This window comes from Scyliorhinus canicula, chromosome 7 (genome assembly GCF_902713615.1).
Source record: "Scyliorhinus canicula chromosome 7, sScyCan1.1, whole genome shotgun sequence".
NCBI classification, from domain to species: domain Eukaryota; kingdom Metazoa; phylum Chordata; class Chondrichthyes; order Carcharhiniformes; family Scyliorhinidae; genus Scyliorhinus; species Scyliorhinus canicula.
In genome coordinates, this window is record NC_052152.1 from 59,826,474 (window position 1) to 59,846,426 (window position 19,953).

The window sequence follows — 19,953 nt, forward strand, 5'->3', positions numbered from 1 at the left end:
CCCCCCCACTCCCCCTCCCCCCTCACTCCCCCCCCCCTCCCCTCACTCCCCCCCTCCCCCTCACTCCCGCTCCCCCTCACTCCCACTCCCCCCTCACCTCCCCCTCCCCCCTCCCCCCCCTCCCCTCAGATCCCCCTCCCCCTCACTCCCCCTCCCCCCTCACTCCTCATCCCCCCTCCTCCTCACTCCCCCTCCCCCCTCCCCCCCCCCCCTCACCCCCCATCCCTCCCCCCTCACCCCCCATCCCTCCCCCCCTCACCCCCATCCCCCCCCTCACCCCCCCTCCTCACCCCCCCATCCCTCACCCCCCATCCCTCACCCCCCTCCCCTCACCCCCATCCCTCCCCCTCACCCCCCATCCCTCTCCCTCACCCCCCATCCCTCCCTCCCTCACCCTCCATCCCTCCCTCACCCTCCATCCCTCCCCCCCTCACCCCCCATCCCTCCCCCCCTCACCCCCATCCCTCACCCTCACCCCCATCCCTCACCCTCACCCCCATCCCTCACCCCCCCCCATCCCTCACCCCCACCCCCCTCCCTCCCCCCTCACCCCCATCCCTCCCCCCTCACCCCCCCCATCCCTCCCCCCCACCCCCCCATCCCTCCCCCCTCACCCCCCATCCCTCCCCCCTCACCCCCCCATCCCTCCCCCCTCACCCCCCCCATCCCTCCCTCCTCACCCCCCCATCCCTCCCCCTCTCGCCCTCCCCCTCCCCCTCCCCCCTCTCCCCTCACCTCCCCCCTCCCCCCTCCTCTCCCCCCCTTCTCCCCCCCTCTCCCCCGCTTCTCCCCCCTCTCCCCCCCCTCCCCACCCCCTCCTCCCCCCTCCGCCCTCACCCCCCCTCCACCCCCCCTCCCCCCTCACCCCCCCTTCCCCCCCTCCACCCCCCCCCCTCAACCCACCCCCTCCCCCCTCCCCCCCCCCCCTCACCCCCCCCCCACCCCCCCTCCCCCCTCACCCCCCCCTCCCCCCTCACCCCCCCCCCCGCTCCCCCCTCACCCCCCCCGCCCCCCTCACCCCCCCAATCCCCCTCACCCCCCCCCCCCCTCACCCCCCCCCTCCCCCTCACCCCCCCCTCACCCCCCCCCCCTCCCCCCTCACCCCCCCCTCCACCCCTCACCCCCCCCCTCCCCCCTCCCCTCCCCCCCTCCCCCCCCCCCCCCCCTCACCCCCCCCCTCCCCCCACCCCCTCACCCCCCCTCCCCCCTCACCCCCCCCTCCCCCCCTCACCCCGCCCCCCCTCCCCCCTCACCTCCCCTCCCCCCTCACCCCCCCTCCCCCCTCACCCCCCCTCCCCCCTCACCCCGCCCCCCCCTCCCCCCCCCTCCCCCCGCACCCCCCCTACCCCCCTCACCCCCCCCCCCCTCACCCCTCACCCCCCCCCTCCCCCCTCACCCCCCCCTCCCCCCTCACCCCCTCCCCCCACCCCCCCCCCTCCCCCCACCCCCCCCCTCCCCCCTCACCCCCCCCCCCCTCCCCCCTCCACCCCCCCCTCCCCCCCCCACCCCCCCCCTCCCCCCCCTCACCCCCCCCCACCCCCCCTCACCCCCCCCCTCCCCCCTCACCCCCCCCCCTCACCTCCCCCCTCACCCCCCCCCTCCCCCCTCACCCCCTCCCCCCTCACCCCCCCTCCCCCTCCCCCCCCTCCCCCCTCACCCCCCCTCCCCCCTCACCCCCCCTCCCCCCCCCCTCACCCCCCCCCCCCCTCACCCCTCACTCCCCCCTCCCCTCACTCCCCCCCCTCCCCCTCACTCCCCCTCCCCCTCACTCCCCCCTCCCCCCCACTCCCTCCCCCTCCCCTCACTCCTCATCCCCCCCTCCACTCCTCATCCCCCCTCACTCCTCATCATCCCCCCCCTCCCCACTCCCCCCTCCCCCTCACCCCCCCTCCCCCCACCCCCCCTCCCCCTCACCCCCCCCTCCCCCTCACCCCCTCACTCCCCCCCACTCCCCCCCTCACTCCTCACTCCCCCCCTCACTCACTCCTCACTCCCCCCTCCCCCCTCACTCCCCCCCCCCTCCCCCCTCACTCCCCCCCTCCCCCCTCATTCCCCCCCCTCCCCCCTCACTCCCCCCCCCCCCTCACTCCCCCCCCCCCCCCCTCACTCTCCCCCCTCCCCCCTCATCCCCCCCTCCCCCCCTCACTCCCCCCCCTCACTCCCCTCCCCCCCTCCCCCCTCACTCCCCCCCTCCCCCCTCACTCCCCCCCCCCCCCCCTCACTCCCCCCTCCTCCCCCCTCACCCCCCCCCCCCCCCCCCCCCTCCCCCCCCACGTCCCGCCCTCCCCCCTCACTCCCCTCTCCCCCCTCACCTCCCCCTCTCCCCCCCTCCCCCCCTCACTCCCCCCCCTCCCCCCTCACTCCCCCCCTCCCCCCTCACTCCCCCCTCCCCCCTCCTCCCCCCCCTCCCCCCTCCCCCCTCACTCCCCCCCCCCCCCTCACTCCCCCCCTCCCCTCACTCCCCCCCTCCCCCCTCACTCCCCCCCTCCCCCCTCACTCCCCCCTCACCTCCCCCCCTCCCCCCCTCACTCCCCCCCTCCCCCTCACTCCCCCCCCCCCCTCCCCCTCACTCCCCCCCCCCCCCCCTCCCCCCCTCCCCCCTCATCCCCCCCTCCCCCCTCACCCCCCCCCCCCCTCACTCCCCCCCCACTCCCCCCTCCCCTCACTCCCCCCCTCCCCCCTCACGCCCCCCCTCCCCCTCACTCCCCCCCTCCCCCCTCACTCCCCCCCCCTCCCCCCCCCCTCACTCCCCCCCTCCCCCCCCCCCCCACTCCCCCCCCTCCCCCCCCTCCCCCCCACTCCCCCCTCCCCCCTCACTCCCCCCCCTCCCCCCCTCCTCCCCCCCCCCCTCCCCCCTCACTCCCCCCCTCCCCCTCACTCCCCCCCCCCCCTCACCCCCCCCCCCCCCCTCACCCCCCACTCCCCTCACTCCCTCACTCCCCCCCCCTCACCCCCACCCCCCTCCCTCCCCTCCTCCCTCCCCTCCTCCCCCCCCTCCCTCCCTCCCCTCCTCCCCCCCTCCCTCCCTCCTCCCCCCCTCCCTCCCCCCCTCCTCCCCCCCTCCCTCCCCTCCTCCCCCCCTCCCTCCCCTCCTCCCCCCTCCCTCCCTCCTCCCCCCCCCTCCTCCCCCCCTCCCCCCCTCCTCCCCCCCTCCCTCCCCTCCTCCCCCCCTCCCTCCCCTCCTCCCCCCCCTCCCTCCCCTCCTCCCTCCCCTCCTACTCCCCCCCCTCACCTCCCCCCTCCCCCCCCTCCCTCCCCCCCTCCCCCCCCTCCCCCCTCCCTCCCCCCCCTCCCCCCCCTCCCTCCCCCCCCTTCCCCCCCTCCCCCCCTCCCCCCTCACTCCCCCCCCCTCCCCCCTCACATCCCCCCCTCCCCCCTCACTCCCCCCCCCTCCCTCCCCCCCCCCCCTCCCCCCCCCTCTCCCCCCCCTCCCCCTCCTCCCCCCCCTCCCCCTCCTCCCCCCCCTCCCCCTCCTCCCCCCCCTCCCCCTCACTTCCCCCCTCCCGCCACTCCCCCCCTCCCACCCTCACGTCCCCCCCCTCCCTCCCCTCCACTATCCCCCCCTCCCCCCTCACTCTCCCCCCCTCCCTCCCTCACTCCCCCCCCCCTCCCCCCTCCTCCCCCTTCTCCTCTCCCCCCCCTCCCCCGCCTCCCTCCCTCCCCCCCCCTCCCCCTCCTCCCCCCTCCTCCCCACTGGGCCTCCCCCTCCTCCCCCCCCCCCCCCCCCCTCCCCCCTCCTCCCCCCCCTCCCCCCCCTCCTCCTCCCCCCCCTCCCCCCCCTCCCCCCGCACTCCCCCTCCCCCTCACGCTCCCCCCTCTCCCCTCACTCGCTCCACCCCACTCCCCCCCTCACTCCCCCCTCCCCCCTCACATCCCCCCTCCCCCCCTCACCCCCCCCCCCCCCCCTCACTCCCCCCCTCCCCCCCTCACTCCCCCCCCTCCCCCCTCACTCCCCTCACTCCCCCCCTCCCCCCTCCCTCCCACACTCCCCCCCCTCCCCCCTTACTCCCCCCCTCCCCCCTCACTCCCCCCCCTCCCCCCCCTCACTCCACCCCTCCCCCGCATCCTCCCCCCCCCCTCCCCCCCCCTCCACCCTCACATCCCGGACTCCCCCCCTCCCTCCCCCCCCTCCCTCCCCCCTCCCCCCTCACTTCCCCCCCCTTCCCCCTCACGCCCCCCTCCCCCTCACTCCCCCCCCCCTCCCCCCCTCACTCCCCACCCCTCCCCCCTCACTCCCCCCTCCCCCCTCACTCCCCCCCCTCCCCCCCACTCCCCCCCCCTCCCCCCTCACTCCCCCCCTCCCCCCTCACTCCCCCCCCCTCCCCCCGCACTCCCCCCCCTCCCCCCCTCACTTCCCCCCCCTCCCCCCTCACTTTCCCCCCCCCCCCCTCCCTCACTCCCCCTCCCCCCTCACTCCCCCCTCACTCCCCCCCCCCCCCCCCCCTCACTCCCCCCTCCCCCTTCCCTTCCCCCCCCTCCCCCTTCACTTCCCCCCCCTCCCCCCCTCACTCCCCTCCCCCCCCCCTCCCCCCTCCTCCCCCCCCCCTCACCCCCTCACTCCCCCCCCCCCCCTCCCCCCTCACTCCCCCCCCCTCCCCCCCCTCCTCCCCCCCCTCCCCCCTCCCCCCTCCCTCCCCCCCCCCCTCTCCTCCCCCCTCACTCCCCCCCTCACTCCCCCCTCCCCCCCACTCCCCCCCTCCCCCCCACTCCCCCCCTCCCCCCTCACTCCCCCCCCTCCCTCCTCACTCCCCACCCTCACTCCTCACTCCCCCCCTCACTCCTTCACATCCCCCCCTCCCCCCTAACCTCCGCTCCCCTCCCCTTCCCCCCCTCACTACTCCCCCCCTCCCCCCCTCACTCCCCCCCTCCCCCCTCACTCCCCCCCCCCCTCACCCTCACTCCCCCTCACCCCTCACCCACTCCCCCCCCTCCCTCCCCCTCACTTCCCCCCCCCTCCCCCTCACTCCCCCCCCCCTCCCCCCTCACTCCACCCCTCCCCCCTCACTCCCCCCCTCCCCCTCACCCCCCCCCCACCCTCACTTCCCCCCCTCCCCCTCAATATCCCCCTCCCCCTCCACTCCCCCCCTCCCCCCTCACTCCCCCCTCCCCGCCCTCACTCCCTACCCCCCCCCCCTCACTCCCCCCCTCCCCTACTCACTCCCCCCTCCCCCTCACTCCCCCCCTCCCCCTCACTCCCCCCATTCCCCCTCACTTGTCCCTCCCTCCCTCCCCCCTCCTCCCCCTCACTCCCCCTCCCCCCCCCCCCTCCCTCCCCCTCCCCCCCCCCCTCACTCCCCCCCCTCCCCCCTCACTCCCTCCCTCCCCCCTCCCCCCTCACTCCCCCCTCCCCCCCGCTCTCTCCCCCTCTCTCCCCCCTCCCCCTCCTCACTCCCCCCCTCACTCCCCCCCCCCCCTCACTCCCCCCTCCCCCCTCACTCCCCCCTCCCCCCCCTCCCCCCCTCACTCCCCCCTCCCCCTCACTCCCCCCCCCCCCCCCCCCCCCCCCCACCCCCCCTCACTCCCCCCCCTCCCCCCTCCCCCTCCTCTCCCCCTCTCCTCCCCCCTCACTCCCCCCCTCCCCCCCTCACTCCCCCCTCCCCCCTCACTCCCCCCCTCCCCCCTCACTCCCCCCCTCCCCCCTCACTCCCCCCCTCCCCCCTCACTCCCCCCTCTCCCTCACTCCCCCCCCCCTCCCCCCCCTCACCCCCCCTCCCCCCCTCACCCCCCCCTCCCCCCTCACTCCCCCCTCCCCCCCTCACTCCCCCCCTCCCCCCCTCACTCCCCCCTCCCCCCCCCCCTCCCCCCTCCCCCCCCCCCTCCCCCCTCACTCCCCCCTCCCCCCTCACTCCCCCCGCCCCCCCTCCTCCCCCCCTCCCCCTCACTCCCCCCTCACGTCCCTCACCCCCCCTCCCCCCGCACTCCCTCACCCCCCCTCCCCCCTCACTCCCCCCCTCCCCCCTCACTCCCCCCCCTCCCCCCTCACTCCCCCCCTCCCCCTCACTCCCCCCCTCCCCCCCTCCCCCCACTCCACCCCTCCCCCTCACTCCACCCCCTCCCCCTCACTCCCCCCCCCCTCCCTCCCCCTCCCTCCCTCCCTCCCCTCCTCCCTCCCTCCCCCTCCCTCCCCCTCCCTCCCTCCCCCATCCTCCCCCCTCCTTCGAGGCTTACATGGCCGGCGCGTAGGAATAGAGTGCCCCCACGGCACAGACCCTGCTGTGGATCGGTGGGCCTCGATCGCGGGCCAGGCCACCGTGGGGACACCCCCAGGGGCCAGATTGTCCCGCACCCCTTCCAGGACCCCCGAGCCCCCCCGCGCCGCCAGGTCCAGCCAGTAAGGGACGTAGTCCAATTAACGCCGCCGGGACCTGAATGGAACAAGCAGGACTTCGGCCCATTACGGGTCGGAGAATCGCAAAGGAGGGGGTGCTCGCCGACCGGCGCGATTCCCGCCCCCGCCAAATCTCCGGTGCCAGATAATTCGGCAGCTGGCGGGGGCGGGATTCACGCTGACCCCTGCCGATTCTCTGACCCGGCGGGGGTTCGGAGAATCCCGCCGCTTATTTCCGGTCTATCTTTGTCCTTTTCCTTAGCTACCTTAAATCTTGACAAGATATGGTCACTATCCGAATATGCTCCCTCACTGACACCTCTACCACTCGTCTCGCTTTATTCCCTAAAATTAGGTCAAGTACCGCCCCTCTCTTGTATGGTCCTCAATGATCCAAGGGTTGTTATTTATGGCTGAGTGTCTTTAAGACAGAGATAGATAGGTTCTTGATTAATTAGGGGATCAGGGGTTATGGGGAGGAGGCATGAGAATGGGGATGAGAAAATATCAGCCATGATTGAATGGTGGAGCAGACTCAATGGGCCCAGTGGCCTAATTCTGCCCCCATGTCTTATGGCTCTAATACTAATAACACCACAATGGGGCAAGGGAAAGAGACAGGCCAGAGGAACTACCTGAATTGGCAGGGGCTGGAAACTGCACTGTCCTGCATTGTGAAGCACACACTCTAACCAACTGAGAAAACCAACACGCCCTCCCCCAATAAAGTCACTCCATTTCAAAAAGTAACCAACCATATAAAATGCTCAGAAATATTTGGACCATGAAATGCAATATATTAATGCAATTCTTGTTAGCTTAATCTCAATCTTGTGTTTTCTTTCCCTCTGCTTGCATCAACATGAAATACTCAGAGCCCCTAAAAGGGCATCAGGACTTCGGATTGTGCGAGGAGCCAAGCCAAACCTCCACAATATTTGGTTTTTATTTTATTCCTTGAACAAAAGATACTCGGCTTGAATTTTTTTCTCTTTTAAAGCTCGGTATTAAACAGATTAATGATTTAATTAATTAATAGTGGAGGGATTGGACAATACTTCCTCTGATTTCTCAGTGTTTGCCCTGGTGAAACACAAGGGTCCCAGGCCAAGAAGATTGGCGGCAGACAGCACACCAATATTGTGGGGAAAGGGGTGTATATGCAAACTGACATTTATAATAATAAACCAAATTATCAGGTCAACATTAATGATATACATCAATACTATGTGGCAGTATGTTATTTCACAAGTATTGTGTCAGAAAATCACGTGTGGTCAGACGATTGGAAACTATTCTTTTGAAAATGAATTACAAATCTTCTGAATTAAAGATTTCCTTTGTTGTGATGAGAGCAACAACTTATATTTGTAACGTAACAAAACAAATCATCTCAACTCACTTCACAGGAGTATTATCGAACAAAATGTGACTCTGAGCCACAACAGGAAATATTAGGTCATATGGCCAAAATATTGGGCAAAGAGGTAGGTTTTAAGGAATGTCTGAAAAGAGGAAAATGAAGTAGAGAGACAGAAAGGTGTAGGGAAGAAATTCCAGAGCTTAGGGTCGAGGCAACTGAAGACACAGAGGAGATTACAGAGAAGGGGTGAGGCCATGGAGGGATTTGAAAACAAGACTAGAATTTTAAAATCAAGACATTGCTTGACTAGTAGCCAATGTAGGTTAGTTGAACTTCCAGAAATCATTTGACAAGGTGCCACGTCAAAGGTTACTCTGCAAAGTAAGAGTTCATGGTTTAGAGGGTAATTGATGCACTATCAATTACGGTGAGATGAGAGTAGAGAGTAATCGAGGTTTTATTAAGCAGAGATGTGTAGCCTCCTGCAGCTGCTGCCGAATTGGCTGCAGCTCGGTGAGCACACACATTTATACTCCGCCTACTGGGCGGAGCCAGCAGGCAGGGATCTACCCCGGTACCTGTAGTACAAGAGCCTTACCATATTACATCTCATGTATGTGATATATACAAACAGTGGTGACTACCACATTCACCCCCTGTTAAAAAAAGAGTCCAGCAGAGGTGGTGGAAAACTAGTTACATGTATGTGAGCATTTTAAAGTGTACATTTTGTGGAAAGTTCACAAATTCAGCCAGTCGGGTGCCTTGATCCTCCGTTGTGAGCGCCGCAGTCCCAGTGGCGATGCAGGCGTTGGCTCGGTCGCCGGTGACACCGGGAGCATGTAGACCTCATCTTCATCCCCGGGTGGGACCAAGGGGAGGACGGATCATCCTGGAGCGGGGCTGTGGAGGTGCGCTGGGGGGAGGAAGGGTGGCACCGGAGCAGATGTTGAGGGGGGGGGGGGGGAACCAGCTGGTGCCAGGTCCCTGAGGGACACTGTGTCTTGCCGGCTGTCGGGGTATGCCACGTAGGCGTACTGCGGGTTTGCATGGAGTAGGTGTACCCTCTCAATCAACAGTCCACCTTGTGGAGCCGCACGTGCTTGCGGAGGAGAACGGGTCCTGGAGCTGCCAGCCACATTGGAAGCAAAACCCTGGAGGTGTACTTCCTGGGGAAGCCAAAGAGACATTCATGGGGGTTGCATTAGTTGCAGTGCAAAGTAGCAATTGGATGGAGTGAAGGGCGTCGGGGAGGACCTCCTGCCAGCGGGAGACCAGGAAATGTTTGGACCGTAGGGCCAGCTGGACGGCCTTCCAGACCATCCCTTTCTCCCTCTCCACCTGCTCGTTTCCCTGGGTGTTGCAGCTGGTTGTCCTGCTTGAGGCAATGCTCTTGCTGAGCAGGGACTGATGCAACTCATCACTCATAAAGGAGGATCCCCGGTCGCTGTGGATGTAGGCGGGGAAATCGAACAGGGCGAAGATGGTGTTGAGTGCTTTGATGACTGTGGCAGACGTCATATCAGGGCATGGGACGGCGATGGGGAATCTGGAGTATTCGCCGACCACGTTAAGGAAGTATGTGTTTCGGTCGGTGGAGGGGAGGGGCCCTTTGAAATCCATGCTGAGGCGTTCAAAGGGGCGGGAGGCCTTCACTAGGTGTGCTCGGTCTGGCCGGTAGAAGTGCAGTTTACACTCCGCGCAGACCTGGCAGTCTCTGGTGATAGCCCTGACCTCCTCAATGGAGCGGGTCTTTATGAAGTGAAAGAACTGGAGGACCCCTGGGTGAAGAGAGCGTCGTGTAGGGTCCGGAGTCGGTCCACTTGTGCGCAGGCACATGTACCTCGGGATAGGGCATCGGGGGGGCTCGTTGAGCTTACCGGGGTGATACAAAATCTCGAAATTGTAGGTGGAGAGCTCGAGCCTCCACCTCAAGATTTTATCATTTTTGATCTTGCCCCGCTGTGTGTTATTGAACATGAAAGCAACCGACCGTTGGTCAGTGAGGAGAGTGAATCTCCTGCCGGCCAGGTAATGCCTCCAATGCCGCACAGCTTCTACGATGGCTTGGGCCTCCTTCTTGACGGAGGAGTGCTGAATTTCGGAGGTATGGAGGGTGCGTGAAAAGAATGCCATGGGGGCTGCCTGCCTGATTGAGGGTGGCGGCCAGAGCAACGTCTAATGCATCACTCTCGATTTGGAAGGGGAGCGGCTTGTCGACCGCGTGCATCGCAGCCTTGGCGACGTCGGCCTTGATACGGTTGAAGGCCTGGTGTGCCTCAGCCATCAGGGGGAAAGCGGTGGAGTGAATGAGTGGGCGGCCTTGTCCGCATAGTTAGGGACCCACTGGGCGTAGTCTGAGAAGAACCCCAGGCATCGTTTCAGGGCCTTGGGGCGGGAGGGGGGGGGGAGTTCCATGAGGGTGCGCATGCGATTGGGGTCGGGTCCTAGAACTCCATTTTGCACTACATAGCCAAGGATGGCTAAGCGGTTGGTGCTGAACACGCACTTTTCCTTGTTGTACGTAAGGTTCAGGAGTTTGGTGGTGTGGAGGAATTTGGAAAGATTAGCGTCGTGGTCCTGTTAGTCATGGCCGCAGATGGTGATGTTATACAGGTACGGGAAGGTGGCCCGCAGTCCGTACCAGTCAACCATTTGGTCTATCTCCCATTGGAAGACTGAGACCCCATTAGTGACGCCGAAGGGAACCCTAAGGAAGTGGTAAAGGCGGCCGTCCACTTCGAACGCAGTGTATGGCGGTCCGCCTTGCGGATTGGGAGCTGGTGGTAGGCAGATTTCAGGTCCACTGTTGAGAAGGCCCGGTACTGTGCAATCTGATTGACCATATCAGATATGCGTGCGAGGGGGTACGCATTGAGCTGCGTGTACCGATTGATGGTCTGACTAGTCAACGACCGTCCTGTGTTTCTCCCCAGTTTTCACAACTACCACTTGGGCTGTTGCTGGCCTCGATGATGCTTTCCTGCAGTAGCCGCTGGACCTGAGACCTGATGAAGGTCCTGTCCTAGGCACTGTACCGTCTGCTCCTGGTGGCAACGGGTTTGCAATCCGGGATGAGGTTTGCAAACAGAGAAGGCGGGTCGACCTTAAGGGTTGTGAGACTGCAAACATTAAGGGGTGGTAGGGGCCCGCTGAATTTCAGGCGTCGACTTTGGAGGTTGCACTGGAAGTCCAGGTCAAATAGCAAGGCAGCACAGAGGTTGGGGAGGACGTAGAGCCGGAAGTCACTGAACTCTACACCCTGGATGGTGAGGGTGGCGATGCAGTACACCCGGATCTCCACGGAGTGGGATCCGGAGGCCATGGAGATTTGTTGTGTAATGGGATGTACCGCGAGGGAGCAGCGCCTTACCGTATCGGGGTGGATGAAGCTCTCTGTGCTCCCGGAGTCAAGAAGGCAGGATGTCTTGTGCCCATCGACCTTTACTGTCGTTGATGCGGTTGCAAGGTTGTGCGGCTGGGACTGGTCGATCGTGACGGAGGCGCGCTGTAGCTGATATTGCAAGCCCTGGCTAGTCGGCAGCGATTGCGGGCGATGAGCAGCCCGATGAGGTGCCTGACGAGCAGGGGTCCTGAGGTGCAGAGTGCGCTCTGCGCCGGGCAGCCCTGCCGGGAGTACTTTGTCTGTCCGCAGAAGTAGCACTTTGGTCCCCGGGACTGGCTGGCTGCCGCGAGGCGCAGGCTTGGGGTTGGCTGAGGGCGGTCGCTGGTGGGGTCCATGATGGGGTGTTCGCTGGTGGGGTCCACGATGTCCAGGAGGGGTGCGCCCTGCGGTTGGGGGCGTACGCTTGTACATTACGGAAGGCGACTGTTAGTGAGGTCACAAGTTTCTTGGTCGCCGCGAGGTCGAGGGTAGCCCCTTCTCAGAGGCGCTGGCGGATGTACGCCGACCCTATGCCCGGAACGAAAGCATCCCTAATTGGGAGTTTGGAATGTTCAACAGCTGAAACGGCCTGGCAATCGCAGTCCCTCGCCAGGGCATGCAGGGCATGCCAGAAATCTTCCACAGACTCACCAGGGAGTTGATGCCGCGTGGACTGGAGGTGCCTGGCGTAGAGTTTGTTGGTCTGCTGGGTGTAGTTCTCTTTCAGAAGCACCATGGCCTCAGCATAGGTGGGTGTGTCCCGGATGAGGGGAAAGATATCGGAGCTCAGCCGCGTTTACAGGATCTGGAGTTTCTGTGCCTCTGAGGGTGGTTCTGTCGCAGATCCGATGTAGGCTTCAAAGCAAGCTAGCCAGTGGGCGAAGGCCGACTTGGCGTTGTCTGCTTGAGGGTGCAGCTGCAGGCGATCCGGCTTGATGCGGAGATCCATCGTTGTAAAATCTCTGCTTAATACATTGATGCACTATCAATTACGATGAGACAAGAGTAGAGAGTAATCGAGGCTTTATTACGCAGAGATGTGGAGCCTCCTGCAGCTGCTGCCGAAATGGCTGCAGCTCAGAGAGCCCACACATTTATACTCCGCCTACTGGGCGGAGCCAGCAGGCAGGGATCTACCCCCATACCTGTACTACAGGAGCCTTACCGTATTACATCTCATGTATGTCATATATACAAACAGTCGTGACTACCACAGTAACATATTAGCATGGATAGAGGATTGGTTAGCTAACAGGAAGCAGAGAGTAGAGCTAAATGGGTCTTTTTTGGGTTGGGAAGATGTGATGACTTGAGTGCCACAGGAATCAGTACTGGGGCTTCAACTATTTACAAGTTATATCAATGACTTGGATGAAGGAACCGAATAAATGGCTGCTAAATTTGCTGATGACAGAAATATATATAGGAAAATGAGTTGGGGAAAGGTCATAATAACTAGGTAAAGAAACATAGAATGGTTAAGTGGGTGGGAAAAGGGCAGCACGGTGGCGCAGTGGGTTAGTCCTGCTGCCTCACGGCGCCGAGGTCCCAGCTTCGATCCAAGCTCTGGGTCACTATCCTTGTAGAAATTTTTTTTTTAAAGTGGATGGGAAAAAAATTGGTAGATGGGGGATAATGTGGGAAAATGTGAACTTGTCCACTTTGGCAGGAAGAATAGAAAAGCAAAGTATTATGTAAATGGAGAGAGATTGCAGAACTCAGGTACAGAGGGATCTGGGTTTCCTGATACATGAATCAGGAAAGTCAGTATGCAGCTGCAAGTGATTAGGAAGGGAAATGGAATATTGTTGCTTATTGCAAGGAGAATGGAATATAAAAGTTGGGATATTTTGCTACAGTGTCTAGGGCATTGGTAATACCAGATCCAGCATTTAATGTCGAGATTTGGTCTCCTTATTTAACAAAGGATATAAAAGCATTAGACGCAGTTTAGAAAAGGTTAATACAGCTGACACCTGGGATGGATTGTGGAAGGTGGGGGGAGGTTCTCCAAACTTTTTTTGGAGCCAGGCCAGCACTATGGGCAGTGGGATGTGGGAAATTAACCCCTCACCAAGGAGACTTGTGCCCGCTACTGCATCCAGGAGGCAGAGATGGCCTCCAGGTTATTAAACAGGCTCCCATCACCATCAGAAACCTGAAGGCCTACTGAAAATTCACAGCCAGCCTCCCATTAACATGCCATAATAGGTCCTTGAATGGCTTAATTGACTACCCACTGCAGTGATGTGTAGAGCTGCCAGTCCCTCTTCTGCCCCCTCCAGGAAAATTATCTGGGGGTAGGATAGAGCCAAGGATAGAGCCAATATTGTTCTCCTCCACTAGCCTCCATTGCCAACCCAGGCAGGGAGCAAACCATTACCTGTGAAATTAACTGTCCATTGTCCCAAATTTCCACTTGCCTAAATATGAATCAATCAAAAGCAGTTCAATTTACGAGGAAGCTGGCAAAAGCAAAAAAAACCCTCAAATCTGCTACATCAAATCCTTAAATAGTTTGACAATTGCCATTGATTAATTGCCAACAAGAATCGCAATGTCAAAAGATTTAATTCCAACTTCTGTTGATAGATGTTTTCATCTGATTACATAGGTAGTAGTAAGTCCCTTTGAGGAACATTCTCTGAGGGAGGGGGTCATGTAACCCACTAGTCAAATCAGGGATGGGAGTTGGGAATTCACTGGGATGTGTTGGGACTTGTCCCAGAAGTTGGACCTCAGAACTGCGTATGCAAAGACCGCTTTAAAGCGTTCTGTAAATACCTGTAGTTGTTTATATGGAATAATCGTAGTTTTTCGTAAGTTAACTAGTAGAGCCAATTCTTGAAGTTATTACATTGGCGACAAGATAAAGAAAAACGATTCAGATTGCAAGAATTTGGGGGGAAGGTCCGATTGCATGAGGTGCAGAACAAGTCCAAACGAGTCCATCCTGCAAGAAAGGGACCAGTCAAAATGCCTCTTTTCAGGAACCTAGAAACATATAGAACATAGAACTGTACAGTACAGGCCCTTCGGCTCACGATGTTGTGCCGAACTAGTCTGAAACTAAGATCAAATCAACCTACTCCCAATCATTCTAGTGCACTCCATATGCCTATCCAATAACCGCTTGAAAGTTCCTAAAGTGTCCGACACCACTACCATAGCTGGGAGTGCGTTCCATGCCCCAACCACTCTCTGAGTAAAGAACCTACCTCTGACATCCCTCCTATATCTTCCACCATGAACCTTATAGTTATGCCCCCTTGTAACAGCTACATCCACCCAAGGACAAAGTCGCTGAACGTCCACTCTATCTATCCCTCTCATCATCTTATACACCTCAATTAAGTCACCTCTCATCCTCCTTCGCTCCAATGAGAAAAGCTCTAGCTCCCTCAACCTTTCCTCATAAGACCTACCCTCCAATCCAGGCAGCATCCTGGTAAATCTCCTTTGCACTCTTTCCAATGCTTCCACATCCTTCCTGTAGTGAGGTGACCAGAACTGCACACAATATTCCAAATGTGGTCCAACCAAGGTCTTGTACAGTTGCAGCATAACCTCACGGCTCTTAAACTCAATCCCCCTGTTAACAAATGCTAACACACTGTAGGCTTTCTTCACGGCTCTATACACTTGGGTGGCAACATTCAGAGATCTATGGACATGAACTCCAAGATCTCTCTGCTCCTCCACATTCTTCAGAAACCTGCCGTTAACCCTGGAATCTGCATTCAAATTTGTCCTTCCAAAATGAATCACCTCACACTTATCAGGGTTAAACAAATTTACTAACCCAATCTTCAACTCCATCATCCAAGTCATTGATAACAGTCACAAATAGCAGAGGACCCAGCACTGATCCCTGTGGTACACCACTGGTGACTGGGCTCCAGGATGAAAATTTACCATTTACCACCACCCTCTGTCTTCTATGTGATAGCCAGTTACTGATCCAAGCAGCCAAATTTCCCTCTATGCCATGCCTCCTTACTTTCTGCATGAGCCGACCATGGGCACCTTATCAAACGCCTTATTAAAATCCATGTATACGACATCAACTGCTCTACCTTCATCTATGTACTTAGTTACCTCCTCAAAGAATACAATCAAACTTGTGAAGCCAGACTTACCCCTCACAAATCCATGCTGACTATCCTGGATTAAGCTATATCTTTCCAAATGATCATAAATCCTATCCCTCAGGACCCTTTCCAATAATTTCCCTTGACTGAAGTGAGACTAACCGGCCTATAATTCCCAGGGTAATACCTATTCCCTTTCTTGAACAAGGGGACAACATTCGCCTCTCTCCAGTCTTCTGGCACTATTCCTGTAGACAGTGAGGACATAAAGATCAAAGCCAAAGGCTCTGCAATCTCATTCCTCGCCTCCCAAAGAATCCTAGGATATATCTCATCAGGCCCAGGGGACTTATCTATCCTCAGGCTTCTCAAAATTTCTAACACATCTTCCTTCTGAATTTCTACCTCCTCCAGCCTGCCAGCCTGTATCGCACTATCCTCCTCAACAACATGACCCCTCTCCTTTGTGAACACTGAAGAAAAGTATTCATTTAGGGCCTCTCCTATATCTTCAGACTCCATGCACACATTCCCACTACTGTCCTTGACCGGCCCTAACTTCACCTTGATCATTCTTTTATTCCTCACAGAAGTGTAAAAAGCCTTGGGGTTTTCCTTGATCCTACCCGCCAAGGACTTCTCATGGCCCCTCCTAGCTCTCCTAAGCCCTTTCTTGAGCTGCTTCCTAGCTATCTTGTATCTCTCAAGTGCCCTAACTGAACCTTGTTTCTCATCCTTACATAAGCTCCCTTCGTCCTCTTGACAAGACATTCAACCTCTTTTGGAAACCATGGTTCCCTCACAAACGTTAGATACTTCCACAGAAGAGTGGGTACAGTATGTGGCACACTTAAAATTATTTTTCCGTGTGAATTAAATAGTGAGGGAGGAGAAGCAGAGAGTAATTTTGTTATCTGCGTGTGGGGCACAGACATACAGTCTGATTCGAAGATTAACCTAGATGGATGCCCTGATACCAAAACATTTGCAGAGTTATTCAAAGTGCACTACCACCCCAAGCCCCCAGTAACCTTGCAGCATTACAAGTTTAATTTGACCAGGAGAGCCTCAGGGGTGACTGCAGCCTTCATGCTGAAGCTCATGAAGATTGCTGAAGATTGTGATTTTGGGACTATGGTAAATGAGATGCTGAGAGATCATTTAGTATGTGGCACTAATAATGAAGCCATACAAAAGAAGCCTTTGGCAGAATCAGAAGTAGATTTTAAAAAGGCACTGGAGATTCCATTAACCATGGTGAGCATCGAGAAGAGTGCCCGGGAGTTCCAAAACACTCTGAGCAGCGCAGTCCACCCATTAGGGCAGAAAACCGCAAGCAGCAGTGGCGCCAGGAGTGAAGGCGCTGGTCTCAGCAAGGAAATGACGTATGCAGATTTAGGGAAATTGAATGCTTCAGGAGTGGGAAAAAAGTACATTTGAAACTTAAGTGCAAGTATAATCAGACCCTCCCCACCTACATCCGGGATTCCTCTGATGCCCTGCGTCATATTGACAGCTTCCAGGGGCAGCACGGTGGTGCAATGGTTAGCACCGCTGTCTCACGGCACCGAGGTCCCAGGTTCGATCCCGGCTCTGGGTGAATGTCCGTGTGGAGTTTGCACATTCTCCCCGTGTTTGCATGCGTTTCGCCCCCACAACCCAAAAGATGTGCAGGGTAGGTGGATTGGCCACGCTAAATTGCCCCTTAATTGAAAAAAAACAAATTCTGTACTCTAAATTTTTTTTTTTTTAAATATTAACAACTTCCAGTTCGCTGGCCCTAACCGCCTCCTATTCACCATGGATGTGCAATCTCTTTATACCTCCATCCCACACCAGGATGGCCTGAGAGCTCTTTGCTTCTTTCTCGAAAAGAGGCCTGGACAATTCCCATCCACTCTCCTCTGCCTGGCTGAACTCGTTCTATCTCTCAACAACTTCTCCTTCAACTCATCCCATTTTCTCTAAATCATAGGTGTAGCAATGGGTACCCGCATCGCATAGGTCCTAGGTACGCTTGCCTTTTTATGGGGTATGTGGAACATTCCTTGTTCCAGGCCTACCCGAGTCCCCTCCCACAACTCCTTTACCGTTACATGGATGACTATTTTGCTGCCGCTTCATGGTCTCGTCCGGACATGGAAAAATTCATCAACTTCGATTCCCGTTAACTGGATCGTGCTCATTGGTCGTGGAGGATCCAGACTATGTGTTGATCCTCAGTGTGGATCCAGACGACGAGTGGTGTGCTGTCCTCACAGTTAACAAGGCTCGCATCCGATTTAAACTGGACACCGGTGCGAACCTCATCTCACAATCTGACCTCGACACCATCCAGGCCCGACCAAGCATTCTTCCACCGGCCTGCCAGCTCCTTGACTACAATGGCAATGCCATAGCTGCCAGTGGCTCGTGTCAACTAGGGGTATCCAACAAGCCGATCAAGGCAACATTACGGTTTGAAATCGTCAGGCCTGACAGGGCGTCCCTGCTCGGTGCTCAAGCCTGCAAGCCCCTGAACCTGGTTCAGCGAGTCCACACCATGTCATCATCACCGGCGATAGCCTCGCTCGATGGAAATTTGCAAGCCGACATAGACGACATTATCACGCAGTACCACAGCGTATTCGATGGAATGGGCACGCTCCCGTACCGATATAAAATCCTGCTCAAGCCGAAAATCCTGCTCAAGCCTGTAATTCATGCACCACGCCAGGTGCCGGCGCCCCTCAAGGATCGTCTGAAAAAGCAACTACAGGACCTCCAAGACCAGGGCATCACCTCGAAGTTCACAGAGCCAACAGACTGGGTCAGCTCCATGGTCTGCGTATAGAAGCCATCAGGGGAGCTCCGCATTTGCATTGATCCTAAGGATCTAAACCGCAACATCATGCGGGAGCATTACCCGATCCCGAAACGTGAAGAGTTGACCAGTGAGATGGCTCATGCCAAATTCTTCACTAAGCTGGACGCCTCCCGGGGTTTTTGGCAAATACATCTGGACGCATCCAGTCGCAAGCTGTGCATGTTCAACACCCCGTTCGGTCGCTACTGCTACAACCGCATGCCTTTCGGCATCATATCTGCCTCCGAAGTGTTTCACCGTCTCATGGAGCAGATGATGGAGGGCATCAAGGGGGTGCGAGTATACGTGGGTGACGTGCTTATCTGGTCCACAACACCCCAGGAACACATCGCTCGCCTCAAGCAGGTCTTCCAGCGAATTCATGAACATGGTCTCCAGCTCAACAGGGCCAAGTGCTCATTTGGTCAATTGGATATTACGTTTCTAGGTGACAGGACAGCACGGTGGCACAGTGGTTAGCTGTGTTGCCTACGGTGTTGAGGACCCGGGTTCGAATCCCAGCCCTGGGTCACGGTCCGTGTGGAGTTTGCACATTCTCCCCGTGTCTGCGTGAGTATCACCCCCGCAACCCAAAGATGTGCAGGATAGGTGGATTGGCCACACTAAATTGCCCCTTAATTGGAAAAAATAATTGGGTACTCTAAATTTTAAAAAAAGTTTCTAGGTGACCACATCTCGCAGCAGGGTGTACGGCCAGACGCCGACAAGGTCTTGGCGATCAACGCCATGAAGACCCCGGAGGACAAAAAAGTGGTCCTCTGCTTCCTCGGGATGGTCAACTTTCTCGGGAAATTCATTCCCAATATGGCATCCCACACCACGGCCCTCCGCCATCTCATCAAGAAGTCATCAGAATTCCAGTGGCTGCCCACACATGAAGAGGAATGGCGTGAGCTGAAGGCAAAGCTCACCACAGCCCCAGTTCTAGCGTTCTTCGACCCAACCAAGGAAACCAAGATATCAACTGATGCAAGCCAGGACGGCATTGGGATGGTGCTCCTCCAGCGAGATGACTCCTCGTCCTGGGCTCCAGTGGCATATGCATCCAGGGCCATGACACCCACTGAGCAACGGTATGCCCAGATCAAAAAGGAGTGTCTGGGTCTCCTGACAGGAAGAGTCAAGTTTCATGACTACGTTTACGGCCTGCTGAAATTCACGGTGGAAACGGACCACAGGCCTCTAGTCCACATAATCCAGAAGGATTTAAATGACATGACACCTCGGTTACAGCAAATTCTTCTTCGACTCTGCCGCTATGACTTCGAACTTGTCTACACGCCAGGCAAAGAGCTGGTCATTGCAGATGCCCTATCCCGGTCCATCACCACACCGTGTGAACAAGGTGACTTCATCTACCACATAGAATCTCAAGTGCAATTGTGTGCCACCAACCTCCCATCCTCTGACGAACGGGTGGTCCAAATTCGTGAGGGAACGGCCAAGGATCCTCTACTGCAGCGTGTGATGCAGCACCTTACCCATGGCTGTCAGAAGTCCCCAATTCTTTAACGTGAAAGACGAGCTGACGGTTGTGGAGGGAATCCTTCTGAAACTCGACAGGATCGTTATTCCTCAGAGCATGTAGGCTATGGTGCTGGGTCAATTCCATAAGGGTCACCTTGGCATCAAGAAATGCCGACGCAGAGCTCGGGTGGCGGTTTGTTGGCCGGGCATTAACCAGGACATTGCCAACACGGTCCTCAACTGCCCTACCTGTCAGAAGTTTCAACCGGCTCAACCCAAGGAAACACTGCAACAGCACGAGATCGTGACCTCTCCGTGGTCCAAAGTAGGTGTAGACCTTTTCCACGCCAAGGGGCGTGACTACGTACTCCTGGTTGACTACTTCTCCAGTTACCCAGAAGTGGTGAAACTGTCCGACCTCACGTCGAAGGCGGTCATCAAAGCCTGCAAAGA